Source organism: Mus caroli, chromosome 1 (genome assembly GCF_900094665.2).
Source record: "Mus caroli chromosome 1, CAROLI_EIJ_v1.1, whole genome shotgun sequence".
In the NCBI taxonomy this organism is placed as follows: Eukaryota; Metazoa; Chordata; class Mammalia; order Rodentia; family Muridae; genus Mus; species Mus caroli.
Genome location: NC_034570.1, coordinates 76,459,274 through 76,475,702, shown reverse-complemented (window position 1 = coordinate 76,475,702; position 16,429 = coordinate 76,459,274). Strand labels below are relative to the sequence as shown.

General features: G+C 40.9%; 1 protein-coding gene and 1 pseudogene across 6 annotated transcripts in view; one reads left to right on the top strand and one right to left on the bottom strand.

Moving 5' to 3' along the window:
• The window catches only part of Sphkap (SPHK1 interactor, AKAP domain containing), a 140,211-nt gene that overhangs the window by 80,180 nt on the left and 43,602 nt on the right, over positions 1–16,429 (top strand). The gene's annotated exons all lie outside the window — the stretch shown is intronic.
• LOC110301463 lies at positions 4,574–5,381 on the bottom strand (annotated as a pseudogene).

Genomic DNA, 16,429 nt, shown 5'->3' with positions numbered 1-16,429 from the left:
GATCACAGGGCCCCCAATGGAGGAGCTAGAGAAAGTACCCAAGGAGCTAAAGGGGTCTGCAGCCCTATAGGTGGAACAACAATATGAACTAACCACCAATACCCCCCGGAGCTCATGTCTCTAGCTGCATATGTATCAGAAGATGGCCTAGTCAGCCATCAGTGGAAAGAGAGGCCCGTTGGTCTTGCAAACTTTATATGCCTCAGTAAAGGGGAAAGCCAGGGCCAAGAAGTGGGAGTGGGTGGATAGGGAAGTTGGGGGGAGAGGGTATGGGGGAGTTTTGGGATAGCATTGGAAATGTAAATGAAGAAAATACCTAATTAAAATAAAATAAAAAAATTTAAAAGATAATAAAAAAAGAAAAATTAGGAAAAAAAATAAATAAAAGACATCTTTACCTTATGTAGTAGAAGAAAAGAGAGCTGAAGTTCATGATGGTTCATGATGGTTCACCAAGTCAGTAAACATTGATGAACTACAATGGCAAACTGGCATATATGGTTTGAAAGTATTAACAAACAAGCTGGATTAAAAGTGAAGACAGGGGACCTTCTCAGCATCCTCTGAATTGTGCTACTGTGTGATTTCTGCAAACATTTGAAGGGGCTGCAATGGTTCATTAGTGTCTTAGTCATGTTCTGTTGCTGTGATGAGACCCCATGACTATGGCAACTCTTATAGAAGAATGCACGTAATTAGGCGGGAAGCATGGCAGCATGCAGGCAGACACGGTACTGGAGAGTAGCTGAGAGTTCTACATCCAAATTCATAGGCAGCAGGAAGAGAGAGCCACTGGGCCTGGTGTGGCCTTCTGAAACTGCTAACCCCATCTCCTGGTGCCATACTTCAATAAAACCACACTTACTAATCCTTTAAAATAGCACTATTTTTTAAATGTCCAAATATATGAGCCCATAGGGACCATTCTTATTCAAACAACCACTGATATGGATTGTAAGAAATGCTATTCTCATGCATGGTCGCTGTGGTTTAAATTGTTCCTACCTGTTAAATAGGAAATGCAAATAGCTGTTACACTGAAGTTTCCAATGTACTTACCTAAACCAGAAATCCTACTTTGGGAGTTAAACCCATGAAGATGGAAAGTCAGAATCTGTATGTAGCAATCTTCATAGAACAATAGAAATAAACAGACCAACAAATCAGGAATCGAAATGGTTCTCATTAATCACAGAAATGGAGAACTGATGTGATCTCAGTCTACAACACAGGAAGCAGTCACAAGAAGGGGAGGAAGAGGAGGAGGAGGAGGAAAGAAGAAGAAGAAGAAGAAGAAGAAGAAGAAGAAGAAGAAGAAGAAGAAGAAGAAGAAGAAGAAGAAGAAGAAATAATAATAATAATANAAGAAGAAGAAGAAGAAGAAGAAGAAGAAGAAGAAGAAGAAGAAGAAGAAGAAGAAGAAGAAGAAGAAGAAATAATAATAATAATAATAATAATAATAATAATAATAATAATGCTGGCTGTTGTGGAAGTTAAAGTTCTAATAAGCCTGTGGTATAAAAGACAAACTCTCCAGATATTTTATTTACAAGCCAAATGCCTAAATTACACAGATCCAGGCCTATATTAACTTATTCCCCAGCTATAAAGCCCCTTGTTACTGTGTCTCCTGGCTACGTGGTTCTGGTCCATTAGGGTTCCTTCCCCTCCCTGCAACCTGCTCTCAAATCTTCAGTCCCAATTTACTCCCTCCACAGTCCAATTACAAGCTCTAGCCTTTTATATAAAGGCTATTTGTGTGTGTGTGTGTGTGTGTGTGTGTGTGTGTGTGTGTGCGTGTTTAAGGAGTTAAATTGGGAGAGGGTTCATATGGCATCACTTGCATATGTGAGCATCTGCTTGCTGGGGCAACCACACCTTGACGAACCAGTTTTAACTGTAGGATACAAGCAGCATCAGACTGGCCCACCACAGCTGGCACTGAGTCACTTAGAGAATATCTAAGATGGGTTAATATATCAAATGCTACATGATAGATGTTGTTTACACAAAGTATACAATGAACAGATCTCCCATACATGTGGGGAAAGTTCTCATTCTGTCTCCTCTCTTGGGTGTGACTTGTTAGCATCAAAGTCATGAATGTAGGAGGTAGCCAAAAGAAGGCAGAGCTATTGCTAGTCAGTGGTGAGGAAAACTAAATGCCACAATTTGATTCCATGGATGATGGAGTTTTTGTATTGTTTGGAAATAGGAAGAAATTAATTGAACAAAAAGAATAGGCAGAAAATTCTAGGCGATGCAGATAGAGGCAAAGGCAAGTGCATACAATCCTAATGTTACTTTAATGTCCGCATTAAGGAGAAATGCAAAAAATATTTTTAGAAGAAATAACTGTGAGTGTTTCATGGTTTTACAGTCAGAATCCAACCGATTTTCCTTCATTTGAAACCCACAAAACATTAAAATGTAAATGAATAAAACATAAAATATCTAAACTGAGAAATGGGTTGAAATTGAAAATACAAAAAAAAAATTTTTCCAAAGATAATTAAGAAAACACTGAATTTTAATCTTTCAAATGGCTATAATATTAATGTTTCTCAACTCTTCACCCACATAGCTTGTGGGGTAGTGTTTAGAGACATAGAATCCCAGCTGCTCCTGTGTGATTACCAGCTCAGTCTTCCAGTCTAGTGGCCGTGGGCGTGAATAATTTGTGAATTCATGTATAGTTCTAAATACACAGCAGAATCTGTTTTCCAAGTGAACTCTGACACTGGCATACGACTCAGGGAAAACAAACATGTCCCTAAGGGCTTAAAAGTGATGGAGATAGATTGCTCACCATTCTGGACCTGAGGCCCTTGGTTAGATAATGTGTAACTGAATAAGGGTTTGTCTGTCTGATCCAAGGTCTGATGACTGTCTAGCTCAGACCTCAGGAGACCCTGTCAATTTCCAAGCCAAGGTGACTTTAACAAAGCCTATGAAATAAAGTGCTGTCCTTTGAATTCCTTGCCTGGTTTGTAGAGTTTATTTTATGTTCTGTAAGCATAATTTGTGATTTTTTTCATTAAATCGTGGTTTTACCTGAAAATATAAAACAAATTCACTTCTACTAGAACTGAGAGCACATGTTGATGTTTTTAGTAGTTACCGATAATCAAATGGGAATCAGCTAATTGAGCCCTCAGTACTTGAGCAAACAGAAGGTGAGAATGTTCCTGCCTTATAGTTTAGTCAGGGTTTCTATTGCTGTGATAAAACGCTATGCTCATAAACAACTTGGGGCCAAAAGGGTTTATATGAACTTTAAAATCTCCGGTCACACTCCAGTGTATAAGGAAGTCAGGGCAGGAACTCAAGGCAGGAATCTGGGGGCATGCGGAGGCTATGAAGAGGAGCTGGCTTGCTCCTCCTGCTTTCTTCCTTCCTTTCTTTTCTTTCTTTCTTTCTTTCTTTCTTTCTTTCTTTCTTTCTTTCTTTCTTTCTTTCTTTTATGCCTAAAAGTAGCTTTATTATAATTGAATGAATGACTGCAGGAGGTTCCATGCCAACCTAACTTGGCATGGAAGCCACAGTACAGCAAGGGAGGTGACTCAGCAGGTGAGGGTACTTGGTGCAAGGTCAAGAATCCGAGTTCCATCCCATGACCCTGCATGGTGCAAGAGCTGGGTGAGGTTTGACCTGACATGTATACAAAAGCTATGACATGGCATACAACAATTAAAAGGAAAAGAAGGGTTAGGAAGACAGGCCCTGGAGAAACAGTAGCTCATTACCAAATAAATGCTGACAGAGACAAGAGTGAAATGAGAGAGAAGGAAAGCATTTGGTGAGCAGCTACCAATTTTTACAACATAAATACACAGACAACTTCAAGCGGTACTCTGTGTCATTCTCTCTGGTAATTTTTCTCAAGGTATAGACTAACAGAAAAGAAAAACAGAGGATGAAATAAGAGGAGCCCAGCCAAAACCGGGGCCAAGCTCTGGAGGCAGAGAGACTGCCCAGAGGGGGCAACTGATGGCACAGTAAACAGGGCTAGTTAGGAGCGGAAGCCTGGTCCACATGAACAGCATGTGGGAGGACAACCCCGAGGCAAAAACACTGCTCTTGGTTGCTTTATAAACAAGTTCTGGGGTTCTTCCATCCAAACCACTCTTTCTTCTGTGGATGTTATTTTCCAATTTATTCAGGCTTGATCATCGGCAGTCAGACTGAAGGCCCACATTAATCCAAATGAGTTTAACACAAGGGCAGGGTATGATTCACAGTTTGAAAGGAGGCTCCTGTGTTGATGAGAGGAGCTGCTAAGCCTAACAGCAGCCCTAGTGCTGTGGTGACACCACAGTCAAGGTCACTGCCAGAGTAAAGGTCCTCTGCCAACAGAGACATTCACAAGGGGAGATTCAGAGCAGAACAAGCATGTGCACGGAAACAAGGAAGAGATTCCATAAATCTGAGCATCCCAACAGGAGACCGAGTGGCCGATGGAGGCGCAGCAGTGTCAGCCTCGGGTGCATGGTCAGGGCAGTGCAGACACGAGCTTGCCACCCATGGCATGAGCAGACACAGGACTCGGGTGTCCGGCTGTGACTGCTGACTTTCATCCAAGGAGTTCTTTGGTCTTTGCTGCCAGATGGTGGTCCAGCTCTGCCACAGTGTCGTCTGCAATTTGGCTGATCTGCTTCTCGATGACTAGTCTAATGGTGTCCTCCGAGGTTTTGTCCTATGACTTCTTCAGTTTATTCATTACATTAGTGCGAACCTTCCGTAAATTTTCTTTGGCCTTGTTGGTGTTCTGTTTGGCCAATTTTACCAGCATTTTTCTGTGTTCCCTGGTTACTTTAGGAATGGGTACCCGAATTAGTGTTCCTTCCACTTCTGGGTTCAGATTCATTCCACTTTCCCTTATAGCCTTGATAGCTGCAGCTGTACACTCTGGCAAGCTGGCCATATTCACAAGAATCACCTGTGGTGACTTCATGGAGATCCGGCCAATCTGATTTAGAGCAGTTACCACAGTAATATGGTCAAGGGATCCTGGTGCAGGCCTTATGTTGAGAGTCTTATTGAAATTATCCTTAAGTGCTTCCATCACAGATTTCATGCCTTCATCCACTTCTTCCAAGCTGATTATATCCTCAACCAAGGCTCTATTAGTGTTCACCCTGTCCTGGGGCTGTCCTTTCCCTTTAGCTTTGGCTTTCTTGGTTGCAAAATGGCGAACTGGTACTGCTGGGTAGGCTGAGTACTGCCTATGGTCATGTTGTCTTCCACTCACTGTCTTCATGGAAACGTCTGAAACAGGTCCGGTGAAAGCAGCATGGTAACTGTGAAAAGCAGGGTGCAGCAGGCGAAGGCATCTTATTCCCAAGGCCATGATGGAAGAGAATCCTCAGAAGCAGCCACAGCTACAGCGGGGATTATAGAGAAACACACGAGTTCCTCCTGCTTTCTTATAGAACCCAGAACCACCCATGGGCAGCAGTGTCAACAATGAATAGACCCCTCTCACCCCAATCATTAATCAGGAAAACCACCACAGGCCTATCTGATGAGGGCATTTTCTCAGTTAAGGTTTCCTCTTCCAAAATGATGCTATCTTGTATAAGTTGCCTTAGAAACTAGTCACCACACTTGGGTTTTTTTGGGGGGGGAGGGGGCAGGATCTCACTTTGTAGCCCTGCCTTCACCTATGTATATCAGAATGGCCTCCAAATAGCTGAGTTTTGAGTACTGAGATGAAAGGTGTGTACCTCCATCCCAGGCCAGCCTAGTCCTTTCTAAAACCTTGATGAAACAGAAAAACAGAGTGGCTTTCTAGGCTGCCTTGTAGTAGCAGAAGAGGTAGTTGAGGAATCTCAGGAGAGCCTGTGGCTTATACATTCAATGCCATTCCTATGGAACTGAGTGTCCATATTACATGAAGGCACACAGGCATGAGAGTGTTTAGCCCTATGGAGCAGGACACATAATAAGGAAATCAGAAGGTATTTAACCACAGAACAGGACAACAGAAATACTCTCCTAAGCATTATCCCTCTGTTTTATGCTTAAACAGATGCTTTTTTAAAAAGAACTGCTCTGATAAATCTATACTCTAGTGAGAATTTATTATGGATGAATGAATGTTCCTTTTGCTCTGAACAACCCCACTACCTGAGAAATAAGTCCCCCTTTGCATGGAGACAGAAATGAATGTATTTTTTCACTGTCAAAGCTATGTGCACAGAAGCAATAGTGCAGTAATTATAGCCCTGGTCTCAGACTCCACTGCCCCTCATACCTGAGCCTGGGAGACTCTGGTCTCTCTTCTCTCTGAGAGGCTGGCATGGCTTGGCATCTGGGGATCCAAACAGCTTGACAGAGGGTAATTGTATCCCCTTTTAAAAAGAGCTAAACCTCAAAAAGGCACAAATTACCATTTTATACAAACTGAATTAGTGTGTGCCAAGTTGAGACCCAGAGCTAAAGGTGGGGATAGAAGAATAGAAGGTGCCATTTGGTATAAAGGATGTTCTCTGTGTCTGGTAATGGAGTCAGACGTCCACAGGCACTGGGGTAGCAATGCACTGAACACTTCTCAGCACAGGAGTTTTCAATAAAATGAGCTACATGTGTTGAAAACCACTTCTAGAAAAGAAATGAGACAAAGTTGAAGCTGGAGCCAGAGGGGCGGTGGGGGGGGGGAGCTCTTCTTCACTTATCTAGTTACAGAGAGAGTTTCCTGTTCCCACAGCTTTCTGGTAATTCTGCAGAGTTTTCCTTTGTTGACAGATGCCAAGGTGATCTTTCTTTGTCTTTCTGAATCATGCACTTTAAACCTGAGCCACAGGAGCCTCCTGAATACATTTAAAGCTTTGTCCCACTTTGCCCCCACTTCCTATTTTGGTGATGAATTTCCTCCTCTTTCCCCATGTTCCAGCTTAGTGAACCATTAATCTTTCTCAGAAAAGCTTCTGGAATTCTGAGGGGTGGCAGTGTGTCCTGGACACTCATGCAGTCTCACTTGGTGCTAAACCTAGGGTAGAGCTGGCTGTGCTAAATTTGTGGAGTTCAGGTGTGTATGTGTGCAGGTACACACACACAAACACACACACACACACACACCATTACCATCAAGCTTTTTCTTTAGCCATACCAGGGAGCTGTTCTTGGTCAAGTTTACCAAGGGTCATCTCAGTCTTTTCTGTCAGAGTCACACTTGACCCTAAGTCAATGCTGGCCTAAGATCATATTATCCTAGGAAGATGGATTAAATAGAGAAAGGAATTTTTATGTCTCCTAGTGCAGCCCAGCCAGAGAATTGGCATGCTGGTGTTGGTTTCCTGTTCTTCCCAAGGAGCAGAGGCTACAGTTGGTCCCTATAGCATTCATATAGCAAGTTAACACCATAGCCAAGCTATACTCCCCTTAAAAACTCCATCATTTCACAGAAGATCTGTTCTTTGCAAAAAGGATTAAAAGAGAATGAGCTTCATCCTTCATGGCCATTGGCTAAATGCAGTACCAGGACCTGGGCCTGTGATGGGTAGCCAGGGGCCTTGATCTTTTGTTCTAACCAAGAACACATGGGGATGCTCACATGGGGATGCTCATATGGGGATGCTCACTGATTTATACCATATCCGTTTCTGTCTACCTTCATATGTGCCGATGATTTAGAGTCCTGTCCTTTCTTCTTTATATCCTCTTGTGATTCTGTGCTTTAATTAATGTCTATGCCAAGAAATTCAAACTCAAATGCTTAACAAGGAAGGTCACTCGAATGAGACAGACACCAGCAGTGAATAAAGCCAGCATATGCCACTAATGTGGCCTCCTGCCATTCATTGTGCTAAATGAAGAAAATATTTCATGTAACACAAACACAAATAATGCTGAAAATATCATTTTGAGACCAAGAATTTAAACTATCCAGAATAAGAAATCAGAAAAAAAAAATCGTCTATTAAGTTCTCAGTTACTAAAATCTGATTGTGAACAAAATTGCCAGATTACCTCATCACCCCAAGTCTTGATGGCAAGATTAGCTACACTATTTACAGTGTGCAGTGCCAACCTTGGCCATGCTCCCACTGATCAGAAGAGAGTGGCCATGTCTTCGCTTTCCTGGTAGGAACGACTGCTCCCAAGCCCAACAGCTGTCAGGCTGGGTACACTTCTGCTGCTTCTGTTTAGGGTAGCAACACTCAAGGAAGTTCTAGAAATCAAATACCCCAGAGTTGTTCTCTCTATTCCAATTCTTGCAATTCTGTTTTCCAGCAATCTCTTCCTTTCCAGTTGAGAGTAAAAGAAGATGAGCAACAACAACCAAGTTCACTTGCACTTTGACATCAATTAAATTATATCCTTAAAACCGTTATGTAGGAATGTTCTCCTTCAGAGACTTGTAACTTCTGGACTGTTAATACAGTATATTTGTGTATGGCACATCACAGCTGGTTCTAATGTCAACTTGCCACAAAATAGAGCATCCTGAGTAGGGAGCCTCAGCTGCAGATGTGTCCTAAGTACTTGGATTGATGTGGGAAGACACACCCAGATTGCAGGCAGCATCTTTTGGTAGAGCACACTCAGATCATGGGCAGCATCTTTTGGAAGCAACCCAGATACAAATAGTGTCACAGAATGTAGATCAGATTCTCTCCTTGTGCTCACTTGGCCTTACCTCTTGCCCTGAGTTAATTTACTGTGATGCTACCGATAGATCCTCTTCTGATGTCAGAACCACCATTTCTTTCTAAGCTTTGGTCATCTTTGATTTTGAATCATAGAGCTGTAACTCCAGGAAACCTCTAGGCTTCTGGTGCCAGATTGAGACTGCAAAGGTACCCAGCTTCAGGGTGACTGACCAACTAGTGGCTGTCACCTCCACCTCCCACTAGCAAGAGACAATCATGGTGGGGATTACTTTGAGTGTGAAGGCACCCACCCTCACAGACCAAAAGACTACCAGGTTCTCATTTCTCAGGTGTGACTCTGCTATAGCTATTTTAAAGGTGTATATGTGTGTGTGCATGTTTGTGTGTGTGCACATGTGTGTGTGTTTTATATATGTATATGTGTTATATATGTATATATATACACCTATATGTTATACATCAATTATAAATATATATATGAATAAATATGTGAGTACATATAAATATATATGAACCATATATACATATATGAACAGGTCATTGGGAATGGATTCTGACTACTACCGGGAAATTCTCTTTTGGAACACACTGCTTTGATTTTTCTGTACCTACATCTACTACTGTGAATTCTGTAGATAGCAATAAATAGCACCTTCTTTTTTTCCCCCAAGAGATTTTTCAAGAGCATTGAAAATTTGGCCCAGAGAAAGTATTATAAAGAGTCTGTTACCACGGCTAGAATTAGTCCTCAGTTTTCAGCTGGTCACCCATATAAAGTGTCTATTTTTAATCAAATTTGCCCATCAAATCATTGAGAATCTATGTTTACTACACTGTTCTCTAACACCTATTCCTCATCATCAGAAGGGAAAATAGATGACTCGGATGGGACAGTTGATTTCATTGGAGCACAGTTTTTACAATGTAAGATTGGGTCTCACGCTGCAGAACTGCAATTATTGATCAGCAACATAAAAAAGCACAATCTCCTCCATGAAGGAGACATAAAAAAAAAAAAACTCTCCCATTATGATGTCTCCAAAACCTCATTCCACATTCCAGAATCATGGAGAAGAGCATGAAATAAAACCCACAGTGTGTTGCTGAGAACACATTGTTTGGGCTATAAGAAAAGCTTTAGTTCATGACTCCACTATGAATTGACTTTTTGACTCCCAGAGCAAGGAGAAATCTGACCTTCTCACCATGCCTGTCCCACTGTTCTCTTCTACTTCAGCAGTTATCTTTCCAGTTTCATGTCACATAACACTCTAACTCTCTTCATATCCCCTTCTCTGAAAACTCCTTTTTCCCCACATATATGTCCCATTTAATTTCATGATATCTACTGACACTCACACCAGTATGAATACATGTGTATAAAGCTTAGAACCTGGAGGGGGCTGAAGAGATGACTCATGGTTAAGAATGGTAGTGGCTAGAAGCCACACAGCTTCTGGGACATGCAGAAGTGACACAGCTTCTGGGACAGGGAAAAGCAACACACCTTCTGGGACAGACCCCGTTTCCTGACTCCAGACATCCGGGCACCTTCCCCACCAGAGGAGAGGTATCCGCCCAGGAGGACTCTGACCACCAGAGCAGGTAAGAGAGCCATCATGTGTCCCATGTCCCTCAGAGACTAGACTGTGCGGGTGAGCATGCAGAGTGCAGAGGCAACACATTTTTGGGGGCAGGCTTGTTTCAGGCCTTCAACTTAAACCAGGAGGCAGGTCTGAATGCCAGACCTCTGTGCACCTTCCCTGCAGGAGGAGTGATTGCCAGCAGAGAGTACTCTGACCACTGAGACGCTGCTGACAGAGGCTAACAGAATCACTTTAGGAACAAGCTCCAACCAGAGACAACTATAACAACTAAATCCAGAGATTACCAGATGGTGAAAGGCAAACATAAGAATCTTACTAACAGAAACCAAGACCACTCACCATCATCAGAACCCAGCACTCCCACCTCAGCCAGTCCTGGATACCCCAACACACCCAAAAAGCAAGACTCACATTTAAAATCATATCTCATGATGCTGGTAGAGGACATCAAAAAGGGCATTAATAACTCACTTAAAGAAATACAGGAGAACAGTGCTAAAGAGGTAGAAGTCCTTAAACAGGAAATATAAAAATCCCTTAAAGAGCTACAGGAAAACACAACCAAACAAATGATGGAATTGAACAAAACCATCCAAGACCTAATAAGGGAAGTAGAAACAATAAAGAAAACCCAAAGTGAGACAACTCTGGAGATAGAAACCCTAGGAAAGAAATCAGGAACCATAGATGCAAGCATCAGCAACATAATACAAGAGATGGGAGAGAGAATCTCAGGTGCAGAAGATTCCATAGAGAACCTGGGCACAACAATCAAAGTAAGTGCAAAATGCAAAAAGATCCTAACTCAAAACATCCAGGAAATCCAGGACACAATGAGAAGACCAAACCTATGAATAATAGTAGATAAGAATGAAGATTTTCAACTTAAAGGGCCAGCAAATATCTTCAACAAAATTATAGAAGAAAACTTCCCAAACCTAAAGAAAGAGATGCTGATGAACATACAAGAAGCCTACAGAACTCCAAATAGACTGGACCAGAAAAGAAATTCCTCCCAACACATAATAATCAGAAAAACAAATGCACTAAATAAAGAGAGAATATTAAAAGCAGTAAGGTTAAAAGGTCAAGTAACATATAAAGGCAGGCCTATTAGAAGAATACAAGATACAATTTGCAAAACACAAGAAAATAAAGAAGGAAGACCAATGTGTGGATACTTCATTCCTCCTTAGAATAGGTAATAAAATACCCATGAAAGGAGTTACAGAGACAAAGTTTGGAGCTAAGAAGAAAGGATGGAGTATCCAGAGACTACCCCACCCCGGGATCCATCCCATAATCAGCCACCAAACCCGGACACTATTGCATAAGCCAGCAAGATTTTGCGGAAGAGACTCTGATATAGCTGTCTTGTATGAGGCTATGCCAGTGCCTGACAAATACAAAAGTGGATGCTCACAGTCATCTATAGGATGGAACACAGGACCCCCAATGGAGAAGCTAGAGAAAGCACCCAAGGAGCTGAAGGGGTCTGTAACCCTATAGGTGGAACAACAATATGAACTAACCAGTACCCCTAGAGCTTGTGTCTCTAGCTGCATATGTAGCAGAAGATGGCCTGGTCGGCCATTATTGGGGAGAGAGGCCCTTTGGTATTGCAAACTTTATATGCTCCAGTACAGGGGAACGCCAGGGCCAAGATGTGGGAGTGGGTGGATAGGGGAGCAGGGTGGAGGGAGGGTATAGGGAACTTTTGGGATAGCATTTGAAACATAAATAAAGAAAATATAATAATAATAATAATAATAATAATAATAATAAAAAGAATGCCAGCTGCTCTTCTAGAGGATCCAAATTCAGTGAGCAGGTCATAGGGTAGCTCATCACTGCCAAAATCTAATTCTAGAGGATCTGATGTTCTCTTTGAGGCCCTGTGGGTACTTGCACTTACATGTACATAGCCACAGAGAGATACATGTACACATATAAATTAATAAAAATAAAAATAAGTGCTTACGAATGAAACAAAAACTTAGAAACTGGGATACACATATGAAAGCAAACATGTGGCACTTGTCCTTCCTACACTCTGTGTCACACCACTTAGTATGATACTTTCCAATTCCATCCATTTTCCTGCAAATTTTATATTTGACTTTTCTTCATAGCTGAATAAAATTGTTTTTATATACTGCATTTTCCTTATTGATTCATCTCTTGATGGACATCTAGACTGATTCCTCTTTGCATTTGGCACACTCTCACACAGGTCTTCACTGAAAAATGGACACTTCGTTTTCAACAGACTAGCACAAGCCAGCTGAGGAGTAATCCTTTATATATGTAGGAATGGTATAACTTTGGTGACCTTGGACTATTTATCTCAGTACCTAAGCTGCAAAAGATATCCCTAGAGTGATGTCATTGACCTGAGGGAGAACCACCTAAGACAGGTCAAAAACAGAGCAACACACCTGACAGCTGCCATCATCATAAATGTTCTTTATCAACAGCTCCCTGCAGAAGGCATGGATCTATGTTCCCCAGGCCCCTACCCCTGACCACAGAGTTTCACACTGTGGTGCCTCAGTATCGTGAGAATAGTGAGGTATCTCTAACAAGTAAAGGAATAATGACAGAGTGTTTTGTACAGACTTGGCTTGGAACCATGAGTTGCCTATTTATTACTTGAAACTGAGTTTATTAGCGATTGGTTATCTACTCTATTATTCCCTGCATTATATTAGCATGCTATCTATTTTGAAAAGTCTCACCAAAGATTTATTTATAAAATCAAAAAATATGGTAATATATATGTATATATATATGTGTGTATATACATGTGTGTGTGTATGTATATAAAATCACTTCCATTTTGTATATATTTTAGTATTTCTGGTAGAAAAATAGAAGAAAAGAGAATGTCAATGCTTCTGATGTGGTAAACATTTGCATCTCTGAGTATGATCCTTTAATTATAACTATCAGGTGTTTAGGAAAAGAAACAAATTATTATTATTAGCTTGAAATCGTATGATTGTTCTAGAAATCATTTATGGTTGGTGAAAGCAGTTCAGGCTGCAAGCAAATCCCCTTGTTCTGGGTACAGAAACAATGAAGTGTGGAGAGGGTAATCAAATAGAAACAGTGCATGCAAGTCACAGTTTGGGAATGCTAACGTAACACAGTTTGATAATATATGAGGAAGATCCGTCTAAATCCTCACATAATTGGGGTGGTGGTGTTCATAAAGAAAAAGAGTGCGAAAGTTAAGCAGATGCTACAAATGAAAATAATTCTACTCATCAGACCTTAAGGCTGAATGCCTATGGTCCCATTATCTTATTTTTTTCTTCTCCTTTGGTTTGCATTATCCTTTGGTTGCAATCTCAGGATTGCCTGTTTTTCTTCTGGTGCCGACTTCCACCTGTCAGAATGGACAGGATTTCACGTTCTTTTTTATATTTACTAAAACCGCCAAATAATGGTTCTTCTATGATTTAATGCAAGCATATAGAAAAAAATCAACTCAGGTTATTTTAATTCCTCCTCCAATTTCATTCAGTTGTTTAAAATATATTTTACTTATTCTTTAAGAACCAACCAGTCCTCCAAGAGCACCCAGGGACTAAGTCATCAACAAAGGAGTACACATGGCTCCATCTGCATATGTTGCAGAGGATGGCCTTGTCATGCATCAATGGGAGGAGAGGCCCTTGGTCCTATGAATGCTTTATAGATGCCCCAGTTTGGGGAAACTGAGGGCAAGGGGGAGGAAGTGGGTGGGAGGGTGTTTGAACACCCTCAGAGAAGCAGGGGAGGGAGAATGGGATAGGGAGGTTCTTTTTTGGGGGGGGAGGAAAGGGGATAACATTTGAAATGTATATAAAGAAAATATCCAATAACAAAAAAGAGAGTTTCATACATGTACATGATGTGTTTTGATTACATCCACACCCAACACCCTTCCCTCCAAGTTTCTTAGAACCCATTCCCCTGACTGTTTTTAACCTACTGAGCCAAACAGTGCTGACAGTGAGTTTAAAATGTGTGTGGGTGCAGGGCCAGCCACTGGAGCAAGGACATTTTGTCACTAACCTGGAACTTAAGCAAACCAGGTATGAATTAGCTTCCTGAGTGAAACACTAAGGAATGGCAAGGCACAGCCTCTACACTGGGGCCATGAGCTCTGTGTCCAGTAATATGCCAAAGAATTTTAATTGGTCCATTCATTCTATTTAAGAAATGTATTGACCTACAATAAAAATCAAAATTGAACTTTACAGGGATCTAGACACCCTTTCAATCCTGTTTATTGAAATTACTTTTCAGATCCCATTTTGTTTTTTCAATTTTTTTCATCTGTGTGTGTGTAGTATATGCATGGGTGTATATGTATGTGTGCATGTGTGTGTACAGGTATGCTCTCCCCTGGGGACATAGCCTTACGTCAGTATGGCTTTCTTCGGTTGCTTTTTCATATTTTAAGGAATTAATTTATTATTTTGAGACAAGGTCTCTACCTGAAACTAAAGCTTGGTATTTCAGCTAGTCTTGCTGGTCAGAAAGACATTATCCTCCTATATCCAACCCAAAATTCATGAATTATAAGTCAGTACCATGTATGCCTGGCTTTTACTTGTGCGCTAAGAATACAGACTCGGGTCTTTATGTTTTTGTCACAAGTACTTTACCTACAGAGACATTTCCCAGGAGCATCAGCATGGATTTTAGACTTCTAGTTCAGTTTTTTCCATCTGTGTGAGCCTGGAAGTTGAAAACTCTGTCCCTCAATTTCTTCATCTGCTCATAAGTACAACACTCATGCTGCACTAATGTATTTCTTATGAGGGTGCAGTGGGCTGAGGAGAGGGCATGCAGGTCAGGCCTTGTTAAGCAGAAAAGCTTTCACTACTGTTATTACAATTGCTGATTTAGAGCACAGTAATGAGCCAAAACTGTCAACAGATCCCCTTGCTCTGCATCTATGCATCTCTCTCCACACATCGCAGAGAGCTCTATCTACATTTCTGCTAAATATTGCAATCAGACATAGTTGACCATTGAGTCTCTACAGCAGCCTCTAAATAAATGTCTTTGCTCCAGTTCCAGGGGATCCAAAGCCTCTCCTGGCCTTTTTGGGTCCTGCATGCATAAAGTGCACAAACATATATACATAAACATAAACCAGTCACACACCTAAAAAATAAAATAAAATGAATCTTTAAAAGAAAAAGAATTGTAAGATAAGCAAGGAATAATAACCCCAATATATATTTAAAAATCTGTATTCAATTCTATTTTTCATAGAAGAAAGAAACCTCCTTGCAGTTCCTCTCTCTTCTTGCTCCATTATGACAGCCTTTGCCTGCCCTGGCTGGATTGGTTTCAAACACATCCAATTTCCTCTAGTTTCTGCTACTTTAGACCATAATTATAGCTCAACTCCATCATTTGTAGAAATCAACTCAGAAAACATCTAGAAGCACACAATTCCTAATACAGGAGCAAGCGATGAGGCATGTATGGCCACTTTGGGAACAGTTGGGATCTTATTAAAGATTAAATCTGCATGCATCACACAACCTAGCAAGATAATAAACATCTGCAAAGTCAAACAAAGGGCCAAGCTCAAAGACAAACCATAAGCTATGGTCACATCATCTTTGGGGATCCTTTGCTAAGGCCATGTCTTTCAATAGAAAGAGGTACCAAGAGTCTCACAACCAAGATGACGATGACAGAGTACAGTCGATGATCATCTTACGTTTCCCAAATTCTCAATCAGAACATTTTGAAAAATAAGCTTTTCTTTGAAAAGAAACAAAATTTAAAAATTAGACATGTAAAATATATATTTCCATACAGTAAAATATTATTCTGCAGTAAAGTCTAATGAACTACTACTAATAAAGATTTGGTAGAGTTGAACTTGAAAACATTATGTTAGCCAGTCACAATAAAACTACATATTATACATATTGTTCCATTTACATTAAATGTCCAAGATAGACAACTCTATAACATGTAAAATAGCTATTCAAAGAATCAACCAATCGAGGAGCTGGTTCTTTGAGAAAATCAACAAGAGAGATAAACCCTTAGCCAGACTCACTAGAGGGCACAGGGACAGCATCCTAATTAACAAAATCAGAAAAGAAAAGGGAGACATAACAACGGAACCTGAGGAAATCCAAAACATCATCAGATCCTTCTACCAAAGGCTATACTCAACAAAACTGG